The following is a 22,095-nucleotide window of genomic DNA, read 5'->3' on the forward strand; positions in this document are numbered from 1 at the left end:
GGTCATAGCTCAAGCTTATAAAAGACAGTCTAGGCTAAAGGAGAAGACACAACAACATAATAATCAGTGAGTACAAGACTAGAGATGAGATACCAGTGATTGGGTGGAGTTTCATCCAAATGTGTAAAGTCTAAGGAAGCTGCAAGGGTGCAATAAAGGAGATCCATATCAACAAAGATAGATTATGGACAGATCTACTGTGTGATTAATTTGATTGGATCTAGAATTATTGTTATATGTTTTTTTCTACTTTCAGCCATTTCCTAGTAAGATAGCTTGAGTAGGTTCTAATTATTTTAATGAAGAACTGATTTGATTGGGCATAAAACTTGTGAAATGTGATTGGGATTGGTTTTGTTTTTGCTGAATTTTTTTTGTTTATGTTAAGATCTCAATTGTGCTTTTATTCAGTGTCTATTATAAATATGCTAAGAATTAAATTGCCAAGTTGTTGGGTTCAAAATTTAACAAAGATAGTGGTACATATTTGGCAGAACCTTTCTTATTATCATGCCTTGAGAATGGTTTTAATTACCTTCGTCTTTTATTTCAATATAATTACACCAAAAACTTTTAAAAGGTTGGCAGGACTTGATTATGATTACCCATATTTATTCAAATCCACATTTTCTTGAGAGAGATATTGAAAATCAAATGGGTTTCATAATATAGAAATTAGAATTAACGAAATCATTTATTGGAGATCTGTGATTTATCTTGTTCAAAATGTGTTTTCAATGTGAATGTAGATCTCAAATATTTGTCCAAGGATGAAAATGACTAATAACGATTAATTTAGTTGTGTTCTTTCTGTGGTTTATCGTGTTCAAAATGTGTTTTCAATGTGAATGTAGATCTCAAATACTTGTCCAAAGATGAAAATGACTAATAAGGATTAATTTAGTTGTGTTCTTTCTATGGCTTCAACTAGCTAAAATTGAATGTTTGCCTCCATTGCAATGTAAATGTCAAAAACTACCTACACAATTGTCTGGAATAGATAACTCCTGGAAATGGCTGAACCACCAAAAAATGATATCAAGCTTGTCCACAGTTCCTCCCACGTATACAGCCTCCCAAACAATGGTTCATTTCCAACAAGATGCCATTACATTATTACAAAATTCAATTGAAACTTTGATCTTGCTGAATTCATCTACCATTAGCTAAATGAATAATCAAAATGTAAGCAGCAGCGATATGTTTCCATACCCTGCGGCGGAGTCCATGAAGTGAACTCACAAAAAATTCATTTTTAAAAAGTAGAAAAATTCAATAATACATATGGAAGGTGAATGCACTACAAGATCTGTGGTGTGGAGGCTTTGGTTATAAAGAACGACCCTCCCACAGCTGTTCCCCTTAATTTGACAAGTTTGCACTAAGTTGCTCATATCACCTAAATTAAAAGCATGATACATATACTAGAGCATTTCTTCTGGAATTCCAGGGAACCAAAAACCAACAATTCCTCTAACCTCACATTGGCAATTGCTATTCACAATAAAGGAAAATGCGGGAAAAGTGGACAAATTTTTAATGAGAAGAATCAGGCTGCACAGGCGTTCAAATGAAGATTGCAATAAGCAATGAGAGAAAAATAAAATTTGCTGGTAACCACAATATCCCTCAAATATCACTGAGAAGCAGCTTTCTCTCAAAATAAAATACAGGGAATGATTTGAAAAAAGAAAAAGAAAAAGAGAGAGTTTATAACATCTAGCTGCTTTCAGATATAAGACATACAAACTATTGAGAAGAATACCAACACTGGAGATTACATTTCAGAAGGATCGAGGAAAAAATTAATAAACAAATTAAAAAGTAAAGAAATAATGGCTAACGTGCATACCAAAATACTATCATCCAGCTTTCAATGCTAAATTACATTGGAGAAATAACAAAGCCTCCAAGGTACGAATCCCAGCTTTTCCAAACTCATTCTCCCTTGAATTATACTGTTGCAGCTCTTATTCAGGAAATTTGCATTCGTGTTTAAACAAGGCCCAAAGCATATGTACCTGCTGCAATTTTTGACACATGTAAGGGGAAAATTATAATTAATCATATGCACAATAAAATGTTTTAGTCCATTATGAGGTCCAGCTTCTTCACAAGAATACTCCTAATTTGATTATAATTTCTTATTAAATGGCTCCTGATTGTGTGAATCAGCTGCACACCTCATCGTACCACTTAGTTTGAGTAGCATAAAGGATAATGTCATGGCATGAAAATAGCAATGGTTGCAAATATAGTTCAATTCAAAACATATAATGATTATAGCATCCAACAAGTGCCTACCCTTTACATTTGAGTTAACCTCAAGAAACATGTTTCTTCATGTATTTACAGTTTATCTTCTTGTGGGTCTACTAAAAAATATGTGAAAGTGGGTACTCATAGGAAGAGAGTTTAATTTTGCATGCAGCTAGCACCTAAATTGAAATTTGCGTAAACTTATAAGGAGATGAGTCAAAAATACAATTATAAGATAGTTTTATTTATTTTCCTTTAAAAATTCATAACTCTTTCTTTATTATTTTATTATTTTCTTTATGAGGTCAATTTTAGACATCAAAATTTCCCTAAAGACCTTTTTATGCTGTGCCTGTGGATTTCTCAAATCAACAACTCTTCTTCAGATATTTCTCCTTTAGTGGCTCATATGGCAATAGATTATCATAAATTTGAATTTTGTAATCTCTATCCATGTGCATGACCTTTCACTCTCTTTTCTTGGTTCTATTTTACTAAGCAGCAACAACAAATCTCCTTCACTAGGTAGCTCAATTTTCTAGCATCTCCTATGTTTCTGAGCAGTTGAAGTATCCAATATCTAACCAATCAAAAGTTTACTCTAGCATTAATTGAGTTCTTTTTAACTTGGATTCGGCTTCTTTGGCTTGGCAATGGCTAGCCTTTTTTATCTTTTGTCCAATGGCTTATGTGTAATTTCAATACCTTGATGGCTTTTGGTCATAGCAGTCCGTTGGCACCCTCACCTACTTCCTCAACTTCTCTTCATTGTGTCACAGTCTGATGCAAAGAGTTTTACGGACACAAGCATAGACATAAATACACACACAAGAATGAGAAAGAGCGGATTCATGCATTCATTACATGATGCAATGCCTCATTACATACAAGGAAGAGAGTAAATTACATAACTCTCAAATACCAAACTAAACTAATTAATATAGTAAATACCTCCTTAATACATAACTTTATTAATGAGACTTTATTAGACTTTATTATAGGCAAGTCCTAATTAGCATGTCTAAGTGCTAAATATGACCATCATCTATAACAAAAACACATTGATAAGATGTTCTCAAAAAAGAGTTTGGAAGTCATGACTTGCCATGATTGATCATCAATCCCACTAGCGCTTGAATTCTCTCCTAAAGGAAGACTTCTAACCCCAATAAAAGAGAGCCTATGGGCAATTCTCAAGCAAGCCACCCATTGTCACCACAATAGCCTTGCCCCACTCTTTAGAATGATGGAAAGGGAATTTTCCTAGTTTAGTTGGGAATCCATGTAATCAAGCCAACTAAAGTTCACTGCAAAGGTGTGAGTAGCCTTATAGCTTTGAAATTTTATCAATAAATGTGTTATTTAAACATGCAAGTAGCTCATCTCAAGTCCCCCAAAATGAATGTTAATCAATGATTTGCAATGCAAGTATCCAAGTGAAGTCCTTAGCAAGTTAAACCAAATTTGATCAATATTGACATGCAATTATCCAACTTGAACTTTGTGGTGTAAGAACCATAAACCACTCACAATATGTGCTTCAAAGGTTGTTAGAACAGGTTAATTATGTCTAATGATTGGATCTCAAAATAGCATTGTTATCTGCTAGGTTGCACCAAGCAGAACCTAAGACCCCATGTCTCAATGTACAGGGCACCTATCAAATCTTTCAGAAGAACAAAAGTCAACAGGCACCTATTGACCTTTTCTCTCTCATATTGCTACTTCTTTCTCTCTCAAATTTCACAACCCTATGGGGAATTGTATTAAATGTCACTAGTATGATGACCTTTTGTAAAAGGCTTAGGCGACTTAGGACTCAATCGTCGAGTGAGTACACTCTAGAGTGTTTTTTTTCACTTAGCTAATTATTCTTGTTTTTTAGTGATGAATAATTAGCTGAGTTTTTTCACTCACATACCTCCAAAGCTAGAGTGACAGCTTGATGATTGAACCCTGGGTCCATCCTAGTGCTTAGAGTCGATGTATATTACCATACTAGGACATCTAAAGTGCCACGAAATTTGACTAGGTTTTTATTAGGATTTTTTAATATTTAAAAATTCTCGTAGGATAGGATTTTTAATGAATTGCCATGTAAAAATGTAAATAAATGAGTCTAGAAAATATTAGGTGTATGAGTACTTAAAATTTATGCTCTCCACCTCAACATTCTCCTAAGGCCACCTTTTGGGGTTAAAAAATCACTTCTACACCCTCAAAACCCACTTTTCCTATGTTAGTGGCATCACTGTTGATAATATCGGCGATATTCGAAAATATCGTGATATTTTCGACAAAACGATATATCACCAAGAAAATATAGCGATATTCTCTGTTTTGAAAATATCGCGATATTTTCAAAATATCAGTAAATATTGGCAAAATATCTGATATGTTTAAAATTTTGAAAAAATTATTTTTTATGCTTGTCGATATTTGCCAATATTTTGCCGATATTTTCACTGATATTGCTGATAAGATGTTTTCTGGACCCTAGCAGATATTTTTCCGATACTGATATTATCAACACTGAGTGGCATAAAGTGGTGAAAAATTTAAAGAAATTAAATAAGTGGTGAAAAAATTAAATATTTCCAAAAGTCAAAAAAGTCAAAGTGCCAAATGAGCCAAGTCAAAGAAGCACCACGCAAAGTTATGGAGGCCCCATGAGTTGTTGAAATTCTAAATTAAATTTGATTAGGGGTATTGTCTAAAGTTAAACTTTTAAGTTAAAGTGAGTGGAAGCAGACCCCACGTCACTCCCCCTTGGTCTACGTGTTAATTTGGCAGCTCAGCGACAAATTCCAACCATTGGACTAGATTCCTCTTTCCAAAAGGACCGGAATTGACTTTTGAAGCACTCAATTTGAAAAACCCACATTGGCACATTTGTTCAAGTTGACCTCGAAGCAAAATGAGCAGCCCTCCAACACATATAAATACAAGTCAAGTCCTCACCATTTGGCATCACATCAACACATTCATTCTTCTCTCTCTTCATTAGAATGGTTCATATAGCTCCAAGACCATGAGCTTTTCTTCACACATGTGAAGGAGGAAGTTTGTTTTCTGATTGGCTGAGTTTCTATTCTGTTATGGGACATTGAACAGGTTGGACTTGAGTGAATTTGGCATGGTCTGACTATGTTGTTTGGAGTAATTCTATTCTAGCAGGTCGCATACTTTGGCACAAATCCAAGGACTTTTGGGCACTTTAACTGCAAACATTTCACAGAAGTTTGACTCCAGATCTGGCAATTGGTTTCTATCTCCATTGACTTTTTTGACTAGTTTATTTGGGACTGTTTTGGGCTCATCTTAATCAGCAAAGGAGACCGCATTAATTGATCTAGGACCGAGCTCTTTTGGAGATCATTTGATTGTTGACTTAAGTCTGGTTAGGGCACACTTTAACAACAATTGATTGTTATTGACGTGGGTAGATTTGCAGGAGGACCAAATTTGACTTTTGTTGACTTTGTTCGTTGGGTAGATTCCTCCGAGTATACGAACTTTGTTCATTACAGAAAGATTTCAGCACCACTAGAAAATGCTCCCCAAGCTGTCAAGTCCAAGTAAAAGAAAGGTGAGATTAAATCTAAGGAGATCATTATTGATTCTTTAAGAGATCATCTACTTCTTTATAATTCATCTTTGAAGACATCCAAAGAAGTGTACGATAAGATTGCAATTTGAGCCACATTATAGAGTTGAAAAATCAATTTAAGGAATCTAAGATGCACAAGCGAGAGACTATACAATCATTCTTCATGAGAATCACTCAAATTAGGGATCAACTCTGGACTGCTCAAGAAATTCTACCTAACAGGAAATTGGTGATGAATGCCCTTAGAGGCCTTCCTTCATCATGGGACATGTTCATTACTTCTATCAACAATAGGGAAAGGATCCTTTCCTTTGTTGAACTACTTGCTCTATGCAATCAAGAGGAAAAAAATGATGATATCTAGGAGAAGAATTCAAAGGCCAAATGAAGGAGAACCTACTAACTTCATTGTTCAAGGGAAGAAGAAGGATAAGAAGAAAGGAAAGGGAAAGCCATCTAATGCAAGAAGACCTCTTCAAGCCAACTGAGATACCAACGACTCAAGAAGACGAGATAGAGATGTTGAATGCTACAATTGTCATCAAAAGGGTCACTATGCTCGAGATTGCCTTGAGAAGCGAGATGCTCCAAGGAGAAATATTTCAAGGTCCTACACTAATAACCATGGCTACAACAACAAGTCATATGATAGAAGAGATGGAAGAAGGAACGATAGACGAAGAAAATACTTTCTCGATGATCATGAAGAAGGTTATCGTCCATAAAAGAGGTCAAGAAATTCCATGTATGAAAGCAATGCTACTAACCAATCTGAATATATCCTTATTTTTGCACTTTCTAGTTCCTCTCCTCCAGACACTTGGGATAGTTGGTTGGTTGATAGTGGGGCCTCTAATCATTTCTCTGGGTATAAGGAAGTTCTCTCTAATTTGGTAGAGAGGGAGTCAAGTTTGAAGATTATTCTTGGAGATAACTCCACTCATCTCGTTAAAGGCTTTGGGTTTGTTAAATTTCACTTGGACTCTGGGGAATCTGCTTTACTTCATGGTGTGATGTCTTTGTCAGGTTTGAAGAAGAATTTGGTATCTATATCTACTTTGGAAGACAAAGGAATGAGGGTTGTTTTCATCAAAAAGTACTTACTTGGCTTGTTGGATTCCCTATGACAGATGCTTTTACATTGGGATCTAGATTTGTAGGACTCTATAAAGTCACCAGAAAACCCCTTCTTGAAATGATCCATGACTCTAATCATCAAAGCGAGTCGTGGCACCATAGATTGGCCCATCTACATTATGAGCTCTTCCAAAATTAAAGAAGTTGGTTTCTAGGATTCCTAATGTTCAAGCCCATCATGATTGAGTGTGTCCAGGATGTGCCAGTGGAAAGAAGACAAGGCGACCATTCCCCTCTAGCAAGAACAAGTCTAATGACATCCTCCATCTCATTCATTATGGCATACGTGGTCTGATGCCCGAACATTCGTGTGTTGGCCATCTCTACTACATTACCTTCATTGATGATTTCTCAAGGAAGACATGGATATATTACTTGAAGCATAAGGATTAGGCCTTCGATATGTTCAAAGACTTCAAAGCTTTGGTCGAAAAACAAACAGGGAAGAAAATTAAGATCAAGCCCGACAACAATGAGGAGTACATTTCAAATCAATTCATATATTTTTGCAAGAAAGAAGGTATCAAGAAGGAGACGATTGTGCCATGTAATCCTGAACAAAATGGAGTGCCTAAGAGAAAGAACGAGTCTATGGTAGAAGCTGCCCGAGCCATGCTCCATGATCAAAAGTTGTCGAAGTTCCTTTGGGGTGAAGCGACATTTACTGTTGAACAGGGTGCCTCATCAAAGCATTGGACAACAAGACTCATGAAGAAGTATTCACAGGTGTCAAGCCTGACATTGGTCACCTCTGTATATTTGGTTGCCCCATATATTTTCATGTGTTGAAAGACAAAAGAAACAAGTTAGAGCCACTGGAAGAAAAGGTACGTTTGTTGGGTGTTGTGAAGATTCTAAAGCTTTTAGAATATATATTTCTGGGCAAAGGAAGTTTGAAATAATTGACTCTTGCTTTCTACCCATCCATGATATCATAGAGGATCCCAAAATAAAACATCCTCTAGTAGTGCTTCTTCCATCTGTCTTGCTGCCTCCACAATCAGAATTTGTATATCCAATCAATTGGACATCATTTTTTCTATCATACTTCAGGTAGTAGTGGATTGTTCCTCGCAAATATCTTAGTATATGCATGGTTGTTATGCAATGGCCATACTTGGGCTCTATCTGGCACTGACTGAGAATATTAACTGCAAAACAAATGTCTGGTCGAATATTCACCAAATACATCAAAGAGCCAACTAATTGCCTATACCTTATAGAATCCACAGGGCTTGAGTCAAAACTTCTTAGCCTCTTCAAATTTGTGATTATAGGAGTTGTCATAGGTTTGCAATCCATCATGTCAAACCTCTACAGGATCTTAATCACATATTTTCTTTCACCTAGATATATCTCATCAGGTCCTTACCAAACTTCCAACCCCAAGTAATGGTGCATCAGCCCTAGATCCTTCATATCGAATTATGCTACCAATTGCTTTTTGCACTCTTAAATACGACCTTCTACACCTGTCATGAGAAGATCATCCACATATAGAAGAATGATTACGAGCTCACCCTTCACAACCTTGATATAGAGATTCGGATCAGCAAAACTCTTCGAGAAGCTTAGCCTTTGTACATATGAGTCCATCCTTGCATACCAAGCCCTTGGAGCTTACTTAAGGCCATAAAATGCCTTCTTCATCCTGCAGACATGAGTCTCTCTATAACTTCAAATCCCAAGGCTTGCTCTATATAGACTTTTTCATCAATAGTACCATTCAGGAATGTTGTCTTGACATCCATTTGATGGTTGTTCCATCCCATCAATGTTTCCAAATATACCAACGATCGTATAGTTGTATACCTAGTTGTAGGTGCAAATGTCTCTTCATAATCGATGTCTTCTTGTTGGGAGAAACCCCTAGCCACAAATATTGCCTTATATTTAACAATATTTCCATCTGCTGCATGTTTAATCTTGTAAAGCCACTTGGAATTCACCACAAATTTGTCTTCAGGCCTAGGAACGATTTCCCAAACTTCATTCTTCATTATGAATTGTTATTCTTCATTCATGTTGATTTTGTGTAGCATCGAATGTGCTTTAGCTCCGAAATTTTGTGTAGGGGCTAGAACACCTGAGATCTCCACAACCCAAAAATTGTTTGGAGAAATTCCACCCAGATGAGGAGTTATTAAAATAATTAATATTTTTAATGAGTTCCTAAGTCTAAACTTAGGAAAATAAAAATATTAATGTGTATTAATAAAAATATGGGTGAGATCTAAGTGACGAGGATCAAGCCTGTTTTAATCTTAGTCGTTGATTAGAGATTAGATAACGGTCATTTATTCATCAACAGGAAAAGTATAAGAGGAGGCTTGAGGATCAGTTGGAGATACACCAAGAGATCAAAGAGTTCAATTTTTACTAGGGCGTGGTTTGCTGAGAAAATCAAGGTGGTGGCCTGAGTTGTAGTGAGAGGGGCAATTCGGCAGAGGGACTTCAGTCCAAGGCCGAGAATACATAGCAGAGAGGCAGAACAGCAACAGGAGAGATAGTGCAGCTCCAGAGAGGGTGATGCAGAAGTTGGAGGAGCTGACGCAGTCCCTTAGAGGCAGCGCTGGGATTTTCTGTGGGGCAGCGAGAGCAGCAGTTCAACATATCGACTTCTAAGCAAGGGAGGCTCACTAGGAGGGTGATGCAACACCTAGAGGAGGTGACGCAGTTCTAGCATAGATCTTGGAGCAGCCATCGTTGCCCAGCACTGAGAATAGCAGTTTTCATCTGTGGGGTTTGATCATCCAGTGGCTGGATTGTCAAAATATCTATCTCCGGATAGAGGTACTTCTGCCAGGTTTATTCTCTGTTGGGTGAGTCGGATTTGGCACCCTAGTTGTATTCAGAAATTTGCATAATAATACAAACCCTCTATATGCTACACCGGTTTTCCCAAATTGGGTTTTCGCGGGGACAATTGTCCAAAAATAATGGTGTCCCTTGTGCGATTGTCTCAGTTTATTTCAGTTCATGATTTGTATGTATGTGTAGGCTGCAATAGTGTTTTTCATTAATGTTTATGTAATTAAATAACTTGTTAAATGCAAAGAAAAAGTAGGAGATGATAAACCAGTGATTGCAATAGGATTTCTGATGTGTAAATTCATAAATTCTCACATGGTATCAGAGCATCGCAGATCATAGGAGACTGAAGACAGCAACCGAGAAATCCAGAGAATTTGTAGCAAAGAAGCAAATTGTTTCAGAGGTAGAGGAGCAGTTGCAGGTGTGACTCGGAGCTAGGGGAGGCGACGCAGAGGCTCACGCGGTGCCTGCGTCATTATTTCGAGCTTGTAGAGGGTGACACAAAGCTAGAGAGGAGCCCATGCAGTGCCTGCGTTAGCATTTTGAGCCTGCAGAGGGTGACACAGAGCCAGAGAGGAGCCCACGCAGTGCCTACATCAGCGTTTCAACTTTCGAGCCTACAGAGGGTGACACAGAGCCAGAAAGGAGCCCACGCAGTGACTGCATCAGCTCTCTGAGCCAGCACAGAGCCCGAGAGGTTCGAATCGGTCAGTTGTCGGGGTTGAGGAAGCAGAGCAGATTTGATTTGAGGAGCTGGTGGGACGTTGATTCTGTTCATGCAGAACAGTGTCTGTGGAGATAGAGCCGAGGTAGAGGGAGTCACTCCGTTGACAGATTGCTAGCCAAAGAAATCTAGATCCAAGTTATAGCAGCAAAAGAGGATTGGAGATGAAGTGGTTCGACAGTTGGACAGTGGCTTTCCGAGAGGGAAATCAGGACTCAGCGGGAGTCTAGAGAGGAGTTGTTCCTTAGAGGGTTTCTTGCGCCAAAGAAATCCAAATCCAAGTCTTGCTAGATTGACAGCGAGAGAGAGAGAAGAGAACCAGTCCTATTTTTTTAAGCAGAGATGGTAATGAATGGGTTGAGGGATCAGGACAGACTGGACGGAGCATCCAATTTTTTCATCTGGAAGGCCAGGATCCTGGAAATCCTAGATAAACATCGCATCAAGGACTATGCCTTAGAACTTTGAAAGTCGTTGTTGTTCTAGTTGACACTAATGCAGCAAAGAAGTATAAGGAGGCCCAGGCAAAGGCAAAGTGCATGATCCTAGACGGGGTCAAAGATCATGTAGTACCACACATTGCTGAGAAGGAAACAGCAAGGGAGATGTGGGAGACCCCCACCACCTTATACGAGGGCTCTTCCGTGTAGTGGAAGATGTTATTAGAAAATCAGTTGAGACAATACCAGATGCAGAAAGAAGAGGAGATAGATCCCTTCCTTCTCAGGTTGCAAGGGATTCGTGACCAGTTGACTTCCATGGGGTCTACACCAGATCCTGAGTTCATGGTCAGGATTGCCCTGAATGCAGCCACCGAGGATTGGGAATTTGTCCAAAGTATTTTGGGCAGAGCAACTCTCCCCAGTTGGGAGGAGATGTGGGCAGCGCTTCGACAAGAAGAGCTTAGGAGGTTGACCAAGGTAGGGGAGAGCGGCAAGGGAACTCAGGTCAAGAAAGAAGAGGAGGAAGATGCAGCTCTTGCATCATTAGGGTAGCAAGTGCAACAGACAAGGAAGAAGAAGGACACCACCAAGGTCAAATGTTTCAATTGTGGGGACCTAGGACATTATGCCACTCAATGCCCCTGGAAGAAGGGCAAGGGGGGAGCTTCTAAATCGAAGGTTGCTCCAGCAAAAGTGAACAAGGAAGGCAAGGATGACGATTGTGCCATGAGTGCTCATGCACCTCTGCAAAAGAGGCGGGGCGATATGGAGTTGTAGTCGAGAGGACTACATGAAGGGGCAGGATCCTTGAGGTGCCCAAACTCTTGGATCACATACGGCTATGGGAGCCCTTAATGACAGTAGCAAAATGATGGGTGTTGGTTGGAGCGAGGTGTGATGAAGCAACAATGGCAGAGCTAGAGTGCCAAAGTCTGAGGTAGCGCAGTGGATGTTGTAGCAGTGCAAGAGGCACAGAGCAGTTTGCAATAGCGCAGTGGATGTTGTAGCAGTGCGAGAAGCACAGCGCAGTTTGTGGCAGCGCAGTGGCAGCAAAGGGTCAGCACAGATTAGCAGTAGAGGTAGCTTCAGCATCACGAGGCATCCACACTGACTAGGATGTCAGTTTTTGGGTGAAGTTCCAGTTGCTTCTCAATAACTGAGTTGCAGTGCAACAATTAGCAGTGGCGGTGCTATGGGCAGCGTGAAGCAGCATTTTGAGAGGGAGTTGTAGTACATATGTAGCTGTGGCAGTGGCAATGTCATGGGCAGCAGTACAGGAAGCAGTGGTGCAATGGATAAAGGGTAGCAGGCCAAGCATCAGTAGCACAGAGGACCGATGCAGTAGATCAGTGTAGTACTTCTGTTGAGAAGTGTTACTAAAGCACATTCCTCGCTAAGAGGGAGTGTTGATTTTGGGTAGCATCAGATGTGCTCTAGCTCCGAAATTTTGTGGAGGGGCTAGAACACATGAGATCTCCAAAACACAGAAATCGTTTGGAGAAATTCCACCCGGATGAGGAGTTATTAAAATAATTAATATTTTTAATAAGTTCCTAAGTCTAAACTTAGGAAAATAAGAATATTAATGTATATTAATAAAAATATGGGTGAGAATGTTCTAAGTGACGAGGATCAAGCCAATTTAATCTTAGTCGTTGATTAGAGATTAGATCACGACCATTGATTCATCAACAGGAAAAGTATAAGAGGAGTCTTGAGAGTCAGTTGGAGATACACCAAGAGGTCAAAGAGTTCGATTTTTCTGGGGCATGGTTTGCTGAGAAAATCGAGCTAGTGGTTTGAGTTGTAGTGAGATAGGGGCAGTTTGGCAGAGGGACTTCAGTCTAAGGCCAAGAATACATGGCAGAGAGGAAAAGCAGTAGCAGGAGAGACAGCACAGCTCCAAAGAGGGTGACGCAGAAGCTGGAGGGGCTGACACAGTTCCTTAGAGGCAGCGCTGGGGCTTTCTATGGGGCAGAGAGAGCAGCAGTTTAGCATATCAACTTCTGAGCAAGGGAGGCTCGCTAGGAGGGTGACACACCTCCTAGAGGAGGTGATACAATTCCAGGACAGAGCTTGGTGCAGCCATCGCTGCCCAACACTGGGAACAACAGTTGTCATCTGTGGGGTTTGATCATCCAGTTGTTGGATTGTCAAAATATCTGTCTCCGAATAGAGGTACTTCTCCCAGGTTTATTCTCTATTGGGTGAGCCGGATTTGGCACCCTAGTTGTATTTAGAAAATTGCTTAATAATACAAACCCTTTATATGCTGCACCGGTTTTCCCTAATTGGGTTTTCAGGGCACAATTGTCCAAAAATAACGGTGTCCCTTGTGCAATTGTCTCAATTTATTTCAGTTCATGATCTATATGTATGTGTAGGCTACAATAGTGTTTTTCATTGATGTTTATGTAATTAAATAACTTGTTAAATGCAAAGAACAAGTAGCAGATGATAAACCAGTGATTGCAGTAGGATTTCTGATGTTTAGATTCAGGAATTCTCACAATTCATAGCATCTTTCCATTCTTGGTGTTTGAAAGCATCTTCAAAGGTCCATGGTTTTGCTTCAATTAACTTTGTCATAAAGGTTGCACACCCTGAATATCTTTTAAGCTTCTTACTTTCCCTGAACGTACCCTTGGTTGCTCCATGTCCTTCCATATCTAGAAGAGTAAACTTCAACCAATTAGGTCTCTTTCTACTTTCAGGGATGATGATTTGCTGCACAGGTTCACTAGGACCTTCTTCTTCATGATTTGAATCCTCTTCCTCCCTAGGACATTCTTCAAATATTGGAAGTTCTTCATCATCAAAGTCAATTGGGAGATCCTTAGATTTCTTGAATGCAATACTTTCATCAAAGATCACATCTCGGCTTACTTCAATTCAATGCCCTTCCTTTATGTAGATCTTATATGCCTTTGAAGTGTTACTATAGCCAACAAATATACCCTTCATACTTGTAGGATTCGACTTCTTTCTTTTATCTTTCGGAATGTGAATGTAGACAGGACAACCAAATATCTGAAGATGGTCTACACACGATTTATTCCCAGTGAATGCTTCTTCAGGAGTTGTGTTGTCTAAAGATCTGTGAGGACTTCAAATTTTGAATGTAGGCATCATTTTTTGGTTACTTCACCCCACAGAAACTTAGGCAAGCCTTGATCATGTAATATGGCTCTAACACTTTCCTTAATTGAGTAATTCTTTCATTCTGCTACTCCATTTTTCTCTGGATTATATGGAACTATCAGTTCCCTATTAATTCCATCCTCCTTACAAAAATTTATGATCTCCTTTGAAGTGTATTCTCCTCCATTATCAGATCTTAGTACCTTTATCCTTCTTTCTGTAATATGTTCTGCGTCTGCTTTGAATTCTTGAAAAACAAAATACTTTATCCTTGGACTACAACAAATAGATCCAAGATTTCCTTAGAGTGGTTATCAATGAAAGTTACATAATATAGATGAACTCCAAGAGACTTTGTAGACATAGGACCACAGACACTAGAGTGAATGAGATCTAGGATTTCTTTTGATCTTCAAGCACTGCTTCCAAATGGTTTCCTAACATTTTTACCTAATGCACATCCCTTGCATACTCGTTCATGATCCATCTTAAGTTCAAGGATGCCATTTACCATTGAATTTAGATTTGGTAAGATTTTGTAGTGAAAGTGTCCAAACCTTTTACGCCAAAGTTTACATGGACTAACTTCAATGTGAACCAAATCATGAGAGAGAGGTGTCAGTAACCTATAGTCTTCTTTCACGAATCCCAATGACTTTTGCATTGTTGATGGTAGAGCCTTTATCACATACCATAACCTTTCCATCTATAAAAGCGACTCTATCTCCTTTATCTTCTAGACATGAAATAGAAAGTAAATTCTTTTGCAAACTTGGTACGAATAGAATGTTGTTGAGATGTATGTTTCCTCCATTCTCCAGCTCCAACGAAGTTGATCCAATTCCTCCTATAGGATAACTCTTCGTATCTCCAAGTTCAACGGAGTAGATTTTCCTTTAGATAGGGTCTTTAGTTGTTTGTGCTCACCTGTTATAAGTTTGGATGCTCCACTGTCAATTACCCATATATTTTCATCTTCAAACATACCTGTTAGTGTTGAGAATAACCCTTCGTCTTTTGTAGGAGAAGTCTTGGTCATATGATTCTTCATAGATAATAGGAGATTAAAAAATGCTTTGATGCCTTGCTTGAGGTGACTTGCCATTATAGAAAATTGCTTCAATGACTTCTTCAATGATGTAGTGATCTTCATCATTCCCTTTGACAACCTTAGCTCTGATACCATGTTGAGAAATCTATAGGGTTGCAATTTGGATGATTTCTCTTATACTCGATAACTGCTTGTGATATATTTTTACTTTTTCTTACTTATTAGCTTCTTCTATTATTATTATGTTGTTCTTATCATCAAACATCTACCAAAAACATGATGATCAATAGTACACAAGAACACAAGATGTAGATTGCAAGCTAGGGGCAAAACCTTTTCCACTTGAGAGGAAAACCCACAAATCTCTTCTCTTATAGGTTCTTCAAATGACAAATTCCAAGACCTCTAGACCAAGACAAATACCCTTCCAAGACCAAGCCAAACCTTCTAAATGATGTGCTTCTTCTATCCAGACAAACCCAGTCAAAACTCTTCCAGCTACACAATTTCAACCCCCAACTACAGAATTTTGGCCTCCACTGCAGGGCTGAAATTTTCAGCCCCTGCAACAGTTGTTGCTTCCACACGTGTGAGCAAATTTAGGATTCCAAGGCTTCCTTTGACCTCCACTTGGGTTGTTTCTCTTTCTAGGGATTGTAGGTGACCTAATAGTCCTTTCTTCGACCTTCTTTCTACAATTTCACAACTTTGACCTTGAAGTTGCAAAACCCTAGCCTTATCTTCACACATGAGAGAGAGAGGGAAATAACCCAAACACTTTGTCCTTCGTCCTTCGTCCTCCTATCCTTCTTCGCTTACCTTTTTTCTGCCTCTTCTTCACTTGGATGATGAGGAATGAGTGAGTCTCCATAGGAGGTCAAGTTCCCTTCTATATATAGGCTTCCAACACCCTAATGAGACCAACTTCTTGGTTGCCAGGTCGCCTTGGCCTTCGAGGGTATTTTGACACTTTTAAATACAAAAATAATTCTTTTGACATGTTACAATGAGCCCAATGGGGTTTTCTTCATATGACAATGACTCTATTGACTTCTTTACACTAAGTAAAACCCTAGAATCACTCAATGGGTTCTTGACCTCTAAATAAAATGACTTTGAGCATGAAACCCATGCTACAAAAATAACAATAATATTTTTTCTTTCTTTTTACAATATACAAGAATCAAGAGTACATTTCATAATTATGAAGACCAAACCTAGTTACACATTTCAACATATGTAGAGGAAATCATCTTGCTTAGGTGGATCATCATGATCCTGGAAGAACCATAATCATGCAAGGTTCTTGGAAGAAGCACTATGACAAAGGTTAGTAGACATTCCATGAAATGTGGAAACAATATTGGTAAAGGGATGAAAGAATGCAATGGGTCAGGATGCAGAGTCTTTGTGAAATATATGAATAACTAGATGATGGGATGAAAGCATAGGAATGCATGTTGGATATAAAAATCTTGGATAAGATTCATATGTTAGAATCTTGTGAAAAGAAAGTTGGTCATAAAGTATGCTTAGGTATATGGATATCTGATGCTTGAAAAAGAATAGGATTTGACTTACTTATCGATGTATAAAGATGAAGACTTTCTATAGAATATGTAAAGTAATGATTAACATCCAGTATAGTCTCCAGAAGAAAAGGTTGCAACTTGGTAATCAAGTTCGATCCTTGGGCACTCTGATGCATGAAGGAAGATTCACATGGAGATGGACCATGAGGATGTTAGTGGAACGAGAAGGTCATCATGATGAGGTATGTCTGATTTTAATTATTGTTGGTTATCTGGTTAACATATTATTTTGCTACATAGAAGAATGTTGCAGGAATATATGATGACAGTTAAGGCAAGTTCAACTGTATGGATGAAGGATATTGAGGAAAGCTCAATATCTGGTACCTGGCCACTGAAAAGTCAAGATATGGACATCTTGAGATTAAAAGGTAGCAGTGCGAGAAGATAACCTGAAGGTCAAAGAAATATCACTTTCAAGAGGAAGCTATGATCAGCTTGAAGTTTGGAAAGACTCAAAGCCTCAATGTAATGCCTTCATATCAAAGAAGAAAGTGATGAGCAAGAAGATTGGACTGGAACATGTCACAAGATTGAAGAGAGAAGGTGGCTCCATGATACCTTGAAAAAAAGAAAGCTCGATGATGCAGAGAAAAGAGGGAGTTGGGCAATTATGAAGAACTGGTAGTTGATTCTCAAAAGAAGAAAAGTTATGAGACTTGTGGTGTTGACTTCCCAAATAGAAAGGAAGTCAGAAATATCCTATGGATTTAAGGAGCAAAGGAGACTCCTTGAATAGGAGCAAGGTTTTATTCTCAAGATTAAAGGACAATAGGGATGTCGTCTCTAGTTGAGAGGGAGTGATGTTGGACATCACATGTGCATTCTCCTTTTCAAGTGATGAAGAGGGAATGACGGAGGATTGGATAAGCATTTGTGGTTATTGACACTCTTTGAGGATGTGATAGGTATCCAAGAGAAAAATTGTCGACGAGGACCATTATTCTTTGAGGACTCAGGATTGGAGATCTAAGATAAGAATAGTCCTAAAAGTACATACCTTGTAGACATCTTAATGGGGTATGTGCCTTGAGGAGGTAGTGCGGTGTCACACGCAAAGCCTCCTAGTATAATGCTCTTGATTAAAGAAGAGCTTGTTTAGTTAGGCCTTAGAGATAGTGTTGGTCATGATCATGATGCTTACAGTATGGCAATCTGACTCTTCTTACAAGAACTCTTTCGTTTGAGATATGATGTTGTACTGGTTGTACAATTATGAATACCATCCTAGTTAAGAGGGAGTGTTGAAAATGTAACTATTTTCGGTCTTCCGAACTGTTTTACTCATTTCAATATGTACCCTGTGTAACAAACAAGGAAGAAAAGAAAAATTCAATATTATTAAAGCATGGGTTTCATGCTCATTATTGATGGTCTTCTAGGTAAAAGCATGTTCTTCGTGCTTCTATAGTTTGTTAGGTCTTAGGACTTATTTTCATGAGTCAAAGGAGTCAACATCATGTTTATAAGACCCTTCCAAGCAAAAATGTAATTGTAAAAAGATTTATTTTGAATCTAGAAATTCCAGGAAACTTCAAAAGTACAAGTCAGCCCTAACAGTTACAAGTCGGCCTAAAGGAGGGAATTTGACCCCTTGAGAAGGCTATATAAAGGAGCAGTTCGACCTCATTTGGAACGCACTCACTCAAGAAGTCCAATCTATCAAGAAAGAGTTCGATCTGTAGTTGAGAAGCAAGAAGAAGAAGAGTGAAAGTCTAGGAAAAGAAAGAAGAACGAAATATCTTGGTTTTGGGCTCTATCTCTCTCACATGTGCGAAGTTATAGGATTTTTTGTAATGTCCCAAAAAGGAAATAACAATCCTAAACAAGAAAAATACACATATAACACAGAAAAATTTGTGTAACACAGAAAAATTTAGGCAATAATTTAACACCCATAAAATTGCACCAAAACTACGCCAAACTGAGTCATTTTATTCTCAAAGGAGAGTACAATACATGGAATGTGTGCACTTGGCTTGCCAAAACAAGCTAGACAATCCTAGGTGAGAAAAATTCTACCCTGATGCAAAGGAAAGACATCTCCTCAATGTTTTGCGCTGGTCCTAGAAATTCTACAACTGCCGGCTAGAACAAAACCCTATTTGAGCCTCCAAAAGTGCTCAGAAAATTCAGACAAATTAATCTTGAGCTCTCCACGACAAACCCAGAAAAACCCAAAAAGGGTTTGGCCTATCTCTAAGCCAAAGTCGAACCCACAAAATGGTGCAAATTCCCGAGCTAACTAGCAATTCGCCCTGTTATAAGAATTAGGATTTTAGGCCCGAAAATCGTCCGGAAAATCCTGAAATTTCAGTGACGGACTCCTCTCACAAAACCCACAAAAGCCAAAAATGGTTTGGCTTGATTTTGACCTCCCAAAATCGACCCTCGAAAGGCACTGCGTAGTCCCCAACGATTTTGCACTATTTGCTACAAAGATACAACTGAAAACCCCACCTCCAGTTCTAAGACAATTCTACAAATTTATATTTGCAGTCTTTGTCAAAAACCCATCCAGTAATGGTTTGGCCTAATTTTGACCTTCCAAAATTGACCCCCAAAAGGCCCTACACCCTCTAAGTCTGCTAAAGCACACTACCTGCCAATACACTAGCAAAATCCTTCCGAAACACTCCAGAAAGGTAGAAATCAACTCCACCAATACTTCCCTTATTTCTCCCGACAAGAAATAGCTCTCCGGAAGAATGTTGCAATGGCCACACTAGATACACTACTACGTCCTCCAAAAATACACACTGTTGGGTCGAACTGAATACAAATGCTGGAAATCGCTCTACAAATATCCTCTGGATGATAATGCATGAACCTCTTTAGGGTGGCACATGGAGTCCCCCGAAGAAAGGATGAGTTCTCAGCCTGGAAAACTCTTGCTAAATAGCAAGTGATCTGGCTAAACAACTCGAGCAACAGAATCAAATTCAATAAGCCAAGAATGATGAAATGAGGAGTGTTGCCTTCCTTTTATAGATTTTGTGGAGATTTTTTCCCTCCTCGCAGGTCCATCACTAAGCCATCGATTTTCCCTCTCATTCAATTCGAACTATTGTCTAAGGAAGTGCTTATTTACCTTGTGTGAACAAAACCAAAATAACTTACTTCTAACTCCTAAGTCTCCTAATAAAACCAAATGGGCCCCATCTCCTCCAAAATTGGCCCCAAAATGTAGAAATAAATCCTATTCCAAAATAATTTATGAAGGGATATTACCATTTTGGTGTTGCATAAGGAGGTCGATGTTGTAGGTTCGAGTTACAAGAGGACGAAGTGCAGTTTCTTATGGCTGGAAGGAAGAACACCCTACTTTGACCTCATTGACCTTGGGAGGAGTTGTCTTGCTCCGGGAAGGTCTCAAGAGCAAACTGGATTAGGGTTTTTGTAGCAACTACAAGGCTGAAATTGCAGGGTCAAAGTTGTAGGACGACTTGCAGAGGGTCAAAGTTGCAAGACGAGTTGCAGTATTGAAGTTGGTACGTTGAAGTTGCACTTTGGCGCTGGTTGGTGCAAAATCAGGGAAAGACTTGTTGGAGGGCTGACTTGGTGCTTGGAGAAGGACTTGGTCTAAGGTTTGTGTCTTTATGTCTCAATTGAAGCAGATTCTATAAGAAGAGAAGAGTTTTCCGGGTTTTCCCTTTGGAGGGATTTTTCGCTGGCTGAGAGCATAATTTTTGTGTCCTCTGTTGTTGTGTTTCATTCTAGATATTTGTTTGATGAAAAGATATAACTAAAGAACACAAGAAGAATAACTAAGTTCACAAGCAAGTATTAAGGTGAAGAAAAATCGGAATTAATAAGTTGCCATTTTGCATTTTCCAACATAAATAAACCCAAAGAGCTCTCATTTCAAAAGGGTTGGGAAGCTAATGCTTGGGTACACTCTGTCAATTTGTATTTGCTCATTGTTATAATAAAACACCGTTGGAGGTTCCAGTTGGTGTTGTCTTAGTGATATCTTCTTGAGTATGACGTTAATTTTGTGCTTGTTAAAATTCTTTCAATTGCTCTCCTTTAGTAGATTTAGGCCCAAGAAGGGGCAGTGTTTCCCAAGGGAAGGATAGGCAAGTACTTGTCTATCCTTTGATGGTTTTGCAATTAGATTAGATGATGTTATGTACTTGTAAATAGCATAAATTATCTCTTCTTCTTGCAATCTATTTCCTAATGTTTACTAATAATTGTGAGCAAGTCTATGAGTTATAACACAAATTTCTTTCAAGGATTTGGGGTTGGCCAAATCGTTGGCTAGATCAACCAGCCTCAAAGCTCCAAGGGAGTCACGATTTCGCCACATTCAGGGACTGCCAAAGACATGAAGAGGGACATCAAAAGAAGCCCAACATCTTCTTTTCCCTCTTCAAAATTCTCAAAAATTTCTTTGGTTACCTTATATATGGATTCATTGAAAATATGAGCTACTTCAAGGCTAATTGGTGGCTGTCCTAGAGGCCACATATCGGCCAAGAAGAGTTCATTTAGACAAACATTTCTTATTTGCCTTCATATAGAATTTCATTTTATTTGTAGAATATTTTGTGCAAATTTATTTTAGTCGAATTTGGTCACTAACCTTGCAGATGCCCAAGTAAGCTTGGCATCTTTCACCTTGTATTTTGCTGACCTCTTTTGCAGAAATCAAGTGTCTCATAAAGCTGATTTGTCTCTCTTCTTTGGACTGAGATTGGGCAGTGAAAGACTTGTTTTTCTTGGCAGATGTTCTCTTCCTAAGAAGACCGATTTCTATTGCACTTTAGTGGGCAGACTTGCCCTCTTTTTAGGACTGCTATTTGGTAGAGAAAAGGACCTTGTTAGGCTTGCCATCATATGATTTGCAACTCACTTCCTCACATTGCAATCTATCCTTTCCCAAACACGAAACTTGAAAAAATGTTTTCTAGCAAAAAAGATTAAAAAGATACCAAAAATAATGTTTCTAAGAACACTTCTGGAAAAAGCAAAAAATGTTGTGAAAATTGGCGAGCCCTTTGTTATAGTGTTTTGTTTTATGGATGGGGAAAAATCGGCCACGTGTTACAACTATGAGGCTATGTATCATTCAAGGGAGAGAAAATAAGGATAGCCTATAAAGATAGAGTAGCTAAATATAAGCCTATCTAGGAGATTGTTGATAATAGATGGAACAATCCTACATACAGTTTGGTATTTGCTAAACCCAAGGTAGCAATACAGTGCTCAACCAAGGGAAGATCAAACTGGGAAGGTCAAAGATGGACTATGTGAGTGATCGGAGTGCATGTTAATTAATGAGGTAGAGAAACTAAAAGTACATTAAAAGATCAATGCTT

General features: G+C 38.7%; 1 protein-coding gene across 2 annotated transcripts in view; it reads right to left on the reverse strand.

The window, feature by feature from the left end:
- Positions 1-1,590: 1,590 nt before the first annotated feature.
- VPS54 overlaps positions 1,591-22,095 on the reverse strand; it is a 309,776-nt gene continuing 289,271 nt past the window's right edge. Inside the window, exon 20 of one of the 2 annotated variants that reach the window (XR_016263770.1) lies at positions 1,591-2,021. The gene's annotated coding sequence lies outside the window, so the exon portion shown is untranslated. Of the gene's footprint in view, positions 2,025-22,095 lie in introns of both variants that reach the window. The other variant, XR_016263769.1, reaches the window with a different exon arrangement.

The sequence above is a fragment of the Pinus tabuliformis genome, chromosome 9 (genome assembly GCF_031772625.1).
Source record: "Pinus tabuliformis cultivar Carrire ecotype Pingquan chromosome 9, CPIR1, whole genome shotgun sequence".
NCBI lineage: Eukaryota > Viridiplantae > Streptophyta > Pinopsida > Pinales > Pinaceae > Pinus > Pinus tabuliformis.